The 13,292-nt window shown below is 32.6% G+C and overlaps 1 protein-coding gene across 11 annotated transcripts in view; it reads left to right on the forward strand.

Moving 5' to 3' along the window:
- The window catches only part of LOC145277995 (monocarboxylate transporter 14-like), a 238,600-nt gene that overhangs the window by 185,411 nt on the left and 39,897 nt on the right, over positions 1–13,292 (forward strand). For 5 of the 11 annotated variants that reach the window (XM_080130155.1, XM_080130163.1, XM_080130152.1 and 2 more), the window contains exon 3: positions 3,879–3,930. The exons of 3 other annotated variants lie outside the window; for them this stretch is intronic. The gene's annotated coding sequence lies outside the window, so the exon portion shown is untranslated. The remainder of the gene's footprint in view (positions 1–3,878; positions 3,931–13,292) is intronic. 3 more of the 11 variants (XM_080130156.1, XM_080130158.1, XM_080130157.1) reach the window with 1 other exon arrangement.

The following is a 13,292-nucleotide window of genomic DNA, read 5'->3' on the forward strand; positions in this document are numbered from 1 at the left end:
TTGTACATTATTGTTAATACACTTGTTCCTTAACCGAACCTCGATTTATTTTCACTGTTGTTCCCCGACACAACAACAACAACAACAACAATAATAATAATAATAATTAATTTAAAAAAAAGAAATTCCTTCATCTCTCTTATATAATAAAATAGGCAGGATTATTCTCTTCTTGAAAACAGCTTTGTAACTTTGCAAATCTTCTAAATAGTCTATATAAATTGAATATGGTCAGTTGGCTCGCAGAAATTAACATTTTTTCTAAATTTTAGATGTTATACATCCAGGATAGTTATAGTTAATACAATACCTATTTATACTTTCGCAATAGGGGAAAGATATCCGGGGAATCTTTTCTTTGTAGTGGTGATTGTTTTTGTTTTTGACTTTTTCCTTTCTATTACGCCAATACCGGTTTTTAACGAAATTCAGTGTTTATACCGTGTTTATATATTAATCATAGTTTGTCTTTAGGGGAAAATTATTTAAGAATTACAGAAACAAATTTTAAACAATATAGGTTAAAATAAAACGTGGATAATTACATATTTATTTTAACTCTCGTTCATACGTAGATTTAGTTTTAATCGATCAATCATAACACTAATGCAATAGGAAAAGGCAATCCGAGTTTTCGGGTTTTTTTTTTATATAACTCAGCAGTGCATGCAATTTTACTGTATATCTTATCGGGTGAGATTTAAGTTTATCATTAATATTTTTATTTGGATAATTTATGCGTACTTAACGTGGAAAATAAAAAGAAAGTTATACGGATGGAGGATAGACAACGTTTTTTATAGCGCAGTTTAATTATTTTACCCGAGCAACATGCGCTCGTCCAACGTATACCCTACCAGCACCTAGAAGAAAGCGGGCTGGGATGAGATTTACGTTAGTATCGTATAACATGTTACAAAAGGAGAGTGCCCGACTCTGTAAAATGGCCGATGCCACTGAGAAGACCTTTCAAAGAAAAAAAAGTGCATATATTTGGAGTATGGTGATCCATTATATATAGGGTGGCCCACTAAAAAGCAGGATAGAAAATGTAGTAGATAGGAGGAACATTCTTTTATTGTTAAAATTACCATTAGCATTGTTTAAATTACCTGTAGTATTATAAAAAATGTTGGAAGTTCTCCCCGTTGACATCTATGCATTTCTGGACACGTTTAACCCTTGTAGATACTACCTGTAGATCTTCTCTGATGATTCTCCTGATAGCGTTGGTAATGTTCTCCTTTGGTTGGTCTAGATTGTTGGGATTATTTGCATAAAAGTTTTGTTTTAATGTCCTCTAAAGATAAAAATCACATGATGACAAGCCCAGGAACGTGGTGGCCATAACCCTTTGCTTATTTTATCTCTTCCGTGCATATCATGGACTCATGTCAGTGATCTGTGAGACGTGTGGCATGTAGCGCAATCTTGTTGAAAAAAAGAATTGCATTTTGTCTTGTGGTGTTAGTTGCTCACTAAGAGAAAGATGAGAGAGGTCGGGCTACTTTTAAGTGGGCCGTTTAATCTAAAAAAATAGATAAAGATTAGAGAGATCGGGCTATGTTTAAATGGGCCACCCTGCATCTTTTACTTTCACCTGGACGAACGTACATATATAGATGTGTATCTATTATATAATAGAGCAACAGGACCTCGCAGAGTTTGCTGGGCCCATAAAGAACAAAATAGAAATTTAATAGTATTTGTAAAATATTGCTATTAAAACATATCTCTCTCTCTCTCTCTCTCTCTCTCTCTCTCTCTCTCTCTCTCTCTCTCTCTCTCTCTCTCTCTCTCTCTATGTTTGTTTATATTAAGAAAATACGTCATGTTGATAACAGCAATATTTCGAAGAGAGTTACTATATGTATCAGTTACCAGAAATAATATTTTGATCTTAGAGAATTTTTGATTTCCGACAATGCTGAGTTAACAAATTTTCACGTTAAATTCTTAATTTCTTCCCCAATCCCATTTAAGCATATTAATAAAATATGTAAAAAAAGCAAAAAGTACTTTTTGATTACTCTTTGTTACTAAACAAATGTAATGATGAATTACTACTTTTATCACTCCCGGGCAACATTAAGAAGATTTTCTGATGTAAAATAGTACAACAAAACAGGGTGCTGTTTTATTCCCGGACAACGCAGTATTTGATCATGCCTGCTCTATCCAGGATATTGTGCAGATTAGACTGACTAAAGTATACTCCTTACCAAATATTAATAACAATTACTAATACTGAAATCACTGAAGGAGGCCTCCAGAGTATTTCTAAATTGACCATTACCAAACTTCTTTCCTTCTCCACTCTTACTACAATCTGAAAAGAAATTATCCAATTTCCGGGCAATTCTGAAGAATTATTCGAAATTTATTGTAAAAATATTACATGATTATATTACGTTCAAAATTACTACATAATTACACCGAGACCACGGCAAAAAACAAAACAAAAAAACAAAAAAAACAAAACAAACAAACAAACAAACAAACAAAACAAAACAAAAAAAACAACAACAACAAAACACAAAACCAACAACAAAAAACAAACACCCCCTCCTTAACAAAACCGGGTTCAGTTAACTCTTAAAAGTACATATTGTATTTTCTTTTTGTTTTTGGTCTAACCTATCAAATAAAGTATCTTAAAAAGGGTGTAGAAAAAAATAAACTCCTCAATGTTCATGATACCGCTAAAGTTACTTGATATATGTTTCAGTCATGTAAACATTCAAACATTCAATACTTGTTTCTATTATGATCATCACGACAGGCAAGTTGTTTTCCTATGTTACAGATCATCATAGTGACTAAACCATCGAGTAATTCAATCCAATAATATTGAAACTCGACCGCATTTAACTTGTTTCATATTACGCTACTTGTTGATGATGGAAAAGAAGTGTAATCTAAATCTTTTTATCAAGCATTATTAAGGTGGGTTGTCCGAATCAAATTGACCCTTTCTCTTCACAGGTCTCTATCTTCTATGGCCGTAGGAAGATCTTCAAATTGTAAGCCATTGTCTTCTCTCAATAAGCTTGTAAGTCTTGACAGGTCTTCCTACTTTAGCGGTTCCGTATTTACGATCACACAGTATCACATCTTTCTCACTTGCTTTTTAGATTTTTTTTCTGCTGAAATAAAAAGCGAACTTTCTACGGCGTCAACGTTTTCAACACCATTTCATTTCCTCGCTCTATCTTACTCGCTTTTTACATTTCTTTTTCTGTCGAAATAAAAAAAAAAAACAAGCAATTTACGGCATCAACACTACCTACAACAGTTTTTATTTCCTCGCTTTCTCGTTATTGCTCGCTCGCTCGCCTGATCGCTCGTTTTTTACGTTTCTTTTTCTGACGAAATTAAAAAAAACATTTTACAGCTTCAACATTATCTACAACAGTTTTTATCTCTCTTTCTCTCTTTCTCTCTCTCTCTCTGTCTCTCTCTCTCTCTCTCTGTCTCTCCTTATCTCTCCCTTTTTATGTAGATATTATTCCCAACTATCCTCCTCTCTCTCCCTCTTTTTCAATTATTCGACCGCTCTTCTCTCACGCTGGTTATTATTTCTCTTGCGTATTTCTGTGTCCATGTGTTCGTTTTACAATGTGGTTTGCTGCAATAAATTAATATCAAAAAAAAAAAAAAAAAAGAATTCATCTAACTAGTTTTCATTTCGCCTGTACTTACGTATTCACAGATTGTCGTGAAACAGCAACTGTAGGTAATGAAAATAACGATCTGCAAATAAATAAATAAACACATAAACTATTTTCTTTATTAATTAACTTACGTATATTTTTCTATAGCGAAAAAAGTTTGCCACACTAATTCATTCTTAAAAAATGAATTTTGTCTTTCTTTAGCAGTGGTTTCTATTTACACACACTGAGCCACAGCAACGCGTGACCGGGTACGGTAAGTATTATCTATATATCTATAAAATGTGTGCGTGTGTGTTTCTGCCTGTGTACATTTCCCTACCAAATAACTCAGTTTTCGGTCTATAGACTCAAAAGTTGACACAAGGGGTATTGAAATTTCGGAAATCTTTTTAATCGGTTTTCGGCCAGAAATGTGGCTATCAAGATTCAACGATTTGATCTTTCAGAACTCTACAAAACTCCTCCGCCAATGTTAAGGGGTCAAAATTGGAGTCAATGTTAAAATAATTGAATCTTTAATAGTAGTTTCAAAGTAGAATAAGCAGTTCTTCTACTTGGTAGTGAGGGCACAGATATTCCACATGCAGCAAGGCTAAGGCTATGTCATTTTTTCACCGAATGGCTGCCAAAATCAACTTAATTAGAAAGGTTTTACCAGTTACTCCTGGTGCCGTTCAAGATAGCAGTAATTTCCAAATAACTTCTAATCTCACAGTAAGTAAATTAGGTGACTAAAATAAGATGTTTTTACAATGCCTTATTCAATGTAATTGATTTAAGAGACTAATATAGGATGAGGGATTAAAGATGGACAGATAGAGAGGAAGATATATATAGAGAAAAGAGAAAGTGAGAGGGAAATAGAGAAAGAGAAGGAGTTAGAAAGATATAGAGGGATCGAGAGATAGACAGAGAGAGGGAAGAATTAAAAACAGAGAGGGAGCGAGACAGAGAAAAGGAGAGAAGAGGAGAGAGAGGGAGTTAGAGAGAGAGAAAGGGGCTCAAAAAGAGATGGAGAGGGTGATATAGAGAGAAAGAGAGGAGAGATGGACGGAGAGAGATATTAAGAGAGGAAGACAGAGAGGGGGAGAGAAACAGAGGGTGAACACCACCGTTTTTTCGTCGATCAGTAGAGGAGAAATCCTTCGAGACTGAGGCAATTTTTATTTTTGTTACTATCCAGAGTACCTTTTTTTTCAGGAGCTAGATTTTCCACACATTAGAAACCGACCGGGTTATCTGTACTTTCACCTAAAAAATTAATAAATAAAAAGATATAGTAAAACTTGAATTTAACGCGAAAATACTATTTTAAAAAATAGCACGGTACCATAAGTGCATAAGCGCCACTTTATTTTAAATATTTATTTTCCAAAGCAATGCTTGAATAAATCCACAATGAATTAAATTTTAAGTGTTCTGTAATTATTTTTTCAGCGCTCGGCTTTCACCAGCGCATGATGTCAATAGCCGATAAAGCAGAGCGTTGGTGATATAATAATAGCAAAGCTATGTGAAAGAAATTATAAAGTAAAATTTAAAATGCAGAAACAAAACATCAACAGAAAAACACACGCAAACACACAACCTACCGTTCATTTGTATTTCTTATATAATGTTTGTAGAAAATGTCAATTTCTTTTATCAAATAAATAAATTTTAAGCAATTTTTGCAATAAATAATAGCAACGTCGTTAATTTTACGACTTGCCCCAGCGTATTATAAACACCTTAACATCCCCATGTAAAAACGGCTTTCGGAATAACTCCACCCCAATCTACTCTTGTTAAGAACGACTTTCGAGGTTGGGGTGTTTAATCCGAAAGCAATTTTGAACATGGGGAGGTTAGGGTGTTTATAATTCGCTGGAGCAAGTCGTAAAAATTAACGAGCAACTTTCTTGTTAAAGTATTGTTTTATAGTTTAGAAAAAGTGAAACAAACTTTTTTGTGTATTTTTTGCGAGTATTTAAACAACAAACAAAACTGGTGTACATATATATATATATATATATATATATATATATATATATATATATATATATATATATATATATATATATATATATATAGTCTTTGAAGTTTTTAACATTTGAAACCATACAAAAATTTACTTTTTATCATTCGTTAAAAAAAAAAAAAAATCTAGTCAGTAAGTCATTTAATCACCTGCAATCACTGTATCAACTCTCTCGAATTTACTATAATACCAATTTTATTTTTTTATTTTTCAAGGGATCATCAGTTGTTTACCATGAAACACTGTTTCGGGATTGCCGAATCCCGGCGATATGTTTTTTATTATTATTATATTGTTATGCCAGGGAGGAACACGTAAAGATAATGTAGGAAGGAATAAAAAACAAATTAATGCAGTTTTTTCTATAAAAAAACAAAAACAAAACAGAATTCGGAATAATGAAAGCAGATTCAATATAAACCGAGAGTATTTCCGGTAAATAGCCGCGACTGAAATCGGAACCGAAAAAAAACAATGTCTAAAAAATTTTTTTAATAAGGTAATATTTTTTACTTTTTAATATTTTAAAACACAGTTGGGTCAGATACGATCATTCTTGCAAAATATAACAAAAAACGAACTTGTAGTTTTCTTGTTTAGTTAAAGTGAACAAACAAGACTTTTCATTTATATATATATATATATATATATATGTATATATATATATACAAACAACAAGGTTGTTAGATAGTGCTCAATAATAAGAGTAAAATATTTTTTAAATTTTGATTTGAGGGTAAACAGTTACATATGGTCGTTACAAACAACCATCTGTTTCCGTCAATGAGACTTCCTCAGGCGACCCTGAATCCATCGACGCCACAAAGAAAAAGATATATATAATATTCACTCTCACATAACATATAAGTCAAGACACATGCAATTTATAGTCTTACCCGTATTAACTTCATTATTGTAATGAAAAGTATTATTATTTTACAGAAAAAAACTTTCGTTAATTTTCGTTAACATATGTTTATTATACACTGTAGCGTATATCTTTCATTTCAACTAACTTCTCAGATTTCATGACATGGCGAGACCTACTCAATAAACGTTTCGGCTATATAAGTGTTATCACCTGCAACATGAGCATACACATTTTATCTATATTGTGAGTACATTTTAATTTTTCTTCTTCTTTGTTTTATTACTTTGCATATGTAGTAAATAAGATTTTTTTCATATTTCACGGACCATCATAGCTGCATATGCTAATTTGTCTATGCAGCCACTTATGCCAAATTCCCTTAATTTAAATTCTTCTTATGTAATTGCTTTTAAAAGAATAGAATAAGCGTTATAGAAAACAATGCTTGGTAACTTTATTTCTTCATTTAAACTATGTTAAGGATACATAATTTGGTGAAAACTTCTGTTCGTATAATTAATTAACATTAATAAAGTTTTTCACCTCTTTATTTAATTTTTGCAACTGATGACCAACACTTGTATAAAATGTATCTTATTTAAGATAATAATAATTTTTAATAAAAATAGAAGTTTTATTTAATCAGTCTTTACTTGACCTTTTATTTTGAACAAACTTATAACCTTTATAATAAAAATATGGTTATGGATGTTTTTATTTTAATATCCTGTCACCTGGTTGGTTGGTTGTTTTTGTTTTACGGCATATCAACCCTTTTCGGGTTATTTAATGCTGAATCCAAAGATTTTTAAGGAAATCATTTTTAATAGAATATATTTGTTGTTTTCACGTCGGTTTCTATTTAATCCATAGTTGGGACCCTAACAGGTACAACCATTCCGGGTCAGAGTGGACCTGGGAGCAATGGTAATAAAAGGGTGGCTCCACACTCCCCAAAGCCCACAAGCTGGGGCCTCACCACTGGATATAGTTTAAAGTCATATCCAGGACCCCCATTGAGGGACTTTTACCCTCTGCAGGGGGGCAGTCGGCGTATTCTAATACCCCACCGACAGGGCCCCTGTCACCTGGTGATGATAACTACTGACTATTGACTAGGTGGTTGTTGATTCGATTTCTCGTTTGAGATGGATGCTAGTCTAGCAACACTTGTGATACATCGAAACAGTTTGTCTGCAGATGACTATATATCCACACACACACATACACACAAACACACACACACACACACACACACACACACACACACACATATATATATATATATATATATATATATATAAGAGTAATCTTGCCCCTGTGTGTGCGGACCACTCTCTACGAAACTATCATGTTAATTTTTTATCTACAAACTAAACACTTGATAGAGGATTCGGACTTGTGGCACAAATTCGATTTGATTTTTAGCTGGTGAAAATAGCTGCCAAGGACTCAATATTGAAAAATTAAAATTTGACAGGCCTAAGTCGACATCTATAACCATACACAAATATACATTTATACGTTAAAGTCAACAAATCGTTAAAGTTTTGATATCCATTTGTAGTTCGCTGTGTGCTAAATGTTTTGATTTCGATTCAAGCTGATAGCATACAAGTTATATTAAAAACAATTTGGAAATCACTACTATATATAGGGTACAATATAATAATCAATAGAATTTTAGATCCATAACAAAATTCATAAATGAAAATGCGTTTAAGCGTATTTTACGACCGGGCCATGGCGGGTGTCCACAATTATATATTGGATACAATATAATAATAAATAACGAATCGGCTTACTACTACTACTACTACTACTACTACTACTACTACTACTACTACTACTACTACTAATAATAATAATAATAATAATAATAATAATAATAATAATAATAAAAATAATAATAATAATAATAATATACTAAAAATATATTTTTATAAACACAATAAAGAAGTATTAATTCAAAGTTCAATGCATTTTTTTTTGTACGGTTTCGGTAGAATCCCCATGAATGATAGATTTTTCAATAAAAAAAAATTATGTTCCAACGTTATTTACTCTGTTGCAAATAACACATATTCCACAATTCATAATGATGAGTTCAATAGTTTGAATTTTAGTATGCACAATGTAGTATAAACGCTCACGTGCACGGATTCTTTTAAAAACTGTATTACTTTATATACCTTAAACGAGACCAATTATTCTTTCTAACTTTTTAAAATCTAAAATGTTATTTAAGAGGTGAGTGTGAGTTCGGGTGGGTGTACCCTGAAATGTACAAAAGTAACAAAGCTAATTTTTCCATGTTACTCACCGGCTTCCCAGTATATACACTGCTGATCAAAAATTTAAGACCACTTAAAAATCTTTAAAAGAAACCTTTTTTTAAGGATAGATTTTAAACTCTTCCGACTTATGGTTACTAATACTACAATCTAAAAAGTTATGGAAACAAAAAGGTACATTCCAAAAATTTTATTTAAAAATTTGCATTTTTATTAAATTAAGCTTTTTACACATGATCAAAATTATAAGACCAAAGGTATAAATTGTTAGATTTATGGTAATTCTAATGTTTTTAGTTCAGTTAGAGATTAGCAATCACTGTGTAAAGGTGTTACCATGCCTAAAGCAAGAAAACTAACTGATGTTGAGCGCTTTCGAATTCTATGATTCCATAAGCAAGGTTTGTCACAGCGAGCGATAGAAGCTAAGATAAATCCCAGTAAAACTGTTATTTGCAATTTTCTAAAGAACACTGAGAATTATAGAAAAGCAAAATCCTTTGGTAGACCCCCACCCAAATGTCTCCTGCATTGAGGAGGAGAATCAGACGGTTGTTATGAATAACAGAGAACTTTCTTCTAGTCAAATTAAGGCGGTTACAGATGTTGATTGCAGCCCAATAACCATCAGAGGATACTTACAAAAAAAAAAGGCATGGTAAAAAAAAAGCGTAAACAAATTCCTCGATAGTTAGGGAAAATAAAACACCTAAGATAGAATGGAAGATTATTAGGAGAGCCAGTACTTGCCACTCACTAAACTCGCCATGTCCATTATGCCTATCAGAAAAACTTGAGAAAACTAGGTTTAAGAACAGGGACAAAGTATTAAATATCAAACAAGAAACTGCTATATCCTGCAAACGTTTCAGAATACATGCGCTTAAGGAACTCTAAGTTATGAAGATCAGAACTACTATAAGAACAACTATCCCCCATCCTATCCCCCATCCTATCCCCCCTCCCCCCAAAATAAGTGAAGTCATGATTATGATCTTACCCAATTGATTACATAAGTCTCTTAATATTCTATTTTCTCAAGCAGTATAATATTACTAATCTGAAAAAATACCAATATAATAATTTATCTGAACCAAACGAATAATAAAAACTTAGGCGAAACTCCAAATAATGTATGCATGTTGATGTATATATATATATATATATATATATATATATATATATTATGTAGAAAAAAGCGTGCAACTTGCGAGAAATAGCAAGCGGGTGCATGCGCGTAATATAATTGTGTGCACTTAAATTCATATTTATGCGTATAGGGTGTTGTTTTTTTTTTAAATAGGCATAACCACATTATCAAGGCCAAGAGGCCACTCAAGGATAAGGGTTAAAGAGTGTACAGTAGAAATTGGACAATATAGTAATCATTAGTAATGAAAATTTGGTAAATTTGATAACTTATATGGAACGGCTCATCAAGAACTTATTTACGTTAGATTTGAACACAACCATATTGTTGTCAGTCGGAAAGCAGGAAAACGGAAGACAATTCCACAGGCGTGCAGTTCTAAGAAAGAAGCTTTGTTCATGGAATCTACGTTTAGGTTTAGGCACAGATAAAGAGTGGGGGGAATTATTGATAGTGTTTACAGCTAGACGAGTGTTCCTTGTGAAAGTTTGACGAGGAGGGACCATAGATTGAAGCTCAGTCGAACACTTTCCATGAAAATAACGATACATCAGAGACAAACTCGCAATATCTCTTCTGTGAGATAGAGGTTGCAAGGAAGAGAAAAGGACATCTCCTACGAGGCTACGAAGTCTATTTTGAACTCTATCAAGGCAGGACAAGTCCTTTCTAGCAGCTCCTGCACAGATGTGGCAACAGTATTCCATCCTTGGACGTACCTGGCTCTTATATAGATAGAGAATAGCATCAGCAGTGAGATATCTACCGGATCGATAGAAAGATCCCACCATTTTTCCAGCGGCCTTGCCAACAGATTTGATGTACGTGTTCCATTTAAGATCAGGAGTAATGGTCAAGCAAAGAAGCTTGTCAAAACTTGAGGCCTCCTGAAGACGAGAGCCATTCATTTCAATTGATGCCAGATGTGGATCAGAATGTTGATGATGTAAAGAGAGAAGCTTGGTTTTAGATGCATTAAAAGTAACCAGCCACTCCTTACCCCATTGTACTACGTGCTCAAGATCAGAGGAGAGAAAATTGGAGAGAACTTGGTCGTTTACTGTCTTAGATGTGCTACCATAAATGGTAGTGTCGTCAAGGTAAAAAAAGTTATGTATAGAATGCGTTCATATCTATATCTATTTAGATGTAACATTATGTGTGAGTGTAAATATATGTATATATATGTATGTATATATGCATATATGTATATTTGTACTATTAAAATAGACTGTCTCATATAGGGGGGTTACAATAGTGTATATATATCATCTGACAAGATGTTGCAATCATCATGTATGTATGTATGTATGTATGTATAAACGTCTATGTAAACTATTAGAATATGCTGTTTTATATAAGGGGGTTACCATACTACCGAAGTTAGAGGGCACCTATTAAATAAAGTTTTTGACTATTAAATAAGATAATACGTATATGTACGCGTTGAATGTATGGTTATATGCATGTATATGTATGGATGTATATTTATATGTATTGGTACGCGAGTGTACCTGTATGTATGTATATTTATGTATATATGTAAGTGTGTACTTATGTGTATATGGATATCTATATATCTATGTATGTACACGTGTCTTATGTGTGTATTGTATATATATCTTTGTGGGTTTATGTACATGTGTCGGTAGGGGGTGTGTCTGTATCTATGGGTATACAATCTATATATATATATATATATATATATATGTGTGTATGTATATGTGCGTATGCTTGTATTTGTGTATATATATGTTTATCGAAAGTTGAATCAGATTATGATCTACAGGTTTTTAATTTTGTCTCTTGGATATTTAAAAAATCCTAATTAATAGTTTTATTAGTATTGGTATAATAACAGCGGTATATACCTTTGTATATCTATTCGTATTTCTTAGTCCATTACAGTAAATAATTCTTCGCAAGCTTACGTAGTGGGTCATAATGTTGAAAATACGTAATTTTATTATACTAAATATTGATTAATCACAGTTAGGTCTGCATCATCTATGCCGACGATAATTATATATATATATATATATATATATATATATATATATATAAATTTGTACATGTAGGTATGTCTATGTTGTATTAGCTTGTATCCGTATTATATGCATGTCTATGGGTATGCATGTGTGTATATGTTGATTTATATGTAACTTCCATACGTTGAGAGTGTATCTAGTGATCCACGAGTGCATGAAACTTTGTGCGAGAGGCTATGTGTTTTTCTCCACTATATATATGTAATAACTTAGTGAAAATTTCCCTGAATGATGTGTAACGTCCATACATTATCTTTTCTCTTTTTATTATTTAAAACGTATTATTTAGAATCCTAAACACGCTAAGGCCCTCATCGATTGTTTTACCAGACATTTTATGCATATTATATAAATTTGATCACAATATGATATATTTTTTATAGTGGGTTTGGCCTCCATACCTCTTTTATATTAGGTGGGGACTTAGAGATTCGGGACAACTTCAATTGTCTTCTCCAGAATAGTTCGCAACAACAGTGCATATATGAAGTTTTAAGGTAGTTATGCTCTTATAACTCCTCGGAGATATACTTAGAGGATCACTGGCCCGGGGGCGACCGAATATATTAGATAGGTACAGCTCAATGAATAAATGCGAAATTGGGACACATTTCTCGAACTAAATAATTGATAACATTATGTTTTGTTTTACTGTATATTTTGCCCTGAAATAATATTGTTTTTATTTTTACTAAAAGTGTATTACTGTTTTAATACATTGCCCCCCCCCCCCCGACAAAAGAGGGATTGGACCTAGTAATTTACTCCCGTTCGTCCGTTCATTTGTTCGCACTTTCTCAATAACCATGACTTGGATTTTTGAAAATTTCGCACAGACAGTCCTAGTAAAACTAAATTTTTGCCAGAACGGATTTTCCGAAATAACTTATAGGCGTGAAATTGCCCCCAAATCGTCACTCTGTTCGTTTGTTTGCACTTTTTAAAATTATCATTTTTGAAAATTTGCACAACCAATAGTCATGGTCAATGTAAATTTTTGCCAGAATGGATTTTCCGTTATACCTCTGGTTGCTTAACTAGGAGGAATTATAGGGTTAAAATTGACCCTAAATCATTCATTCGTTCATTTATTCGCACTTTTCTCAGTAACAATTCTTTGGATTCTTTTGAAATTTTGCACATTAATTATGGAGAAAGTAATTTTTCACTCGTGGGGGACGACCCCGCATGCTCGGCTTTTTATTACAAAAAAGCATTATTATACACAAAAT

This window comes from Euprymna scolopes, chromosome 6 (assembly GCF_053919585.1).
Source record: "Euprymna scolopes isolate OS-2025 chromosome 6, ASM5391958v1, whole genome shotgun sequence".
NCBI lineage: Eukaryota > Metazoa > Mollusca > Cephalopoda > Sepiida > Sepiolidae > Euprymna > Euprymna scolopes.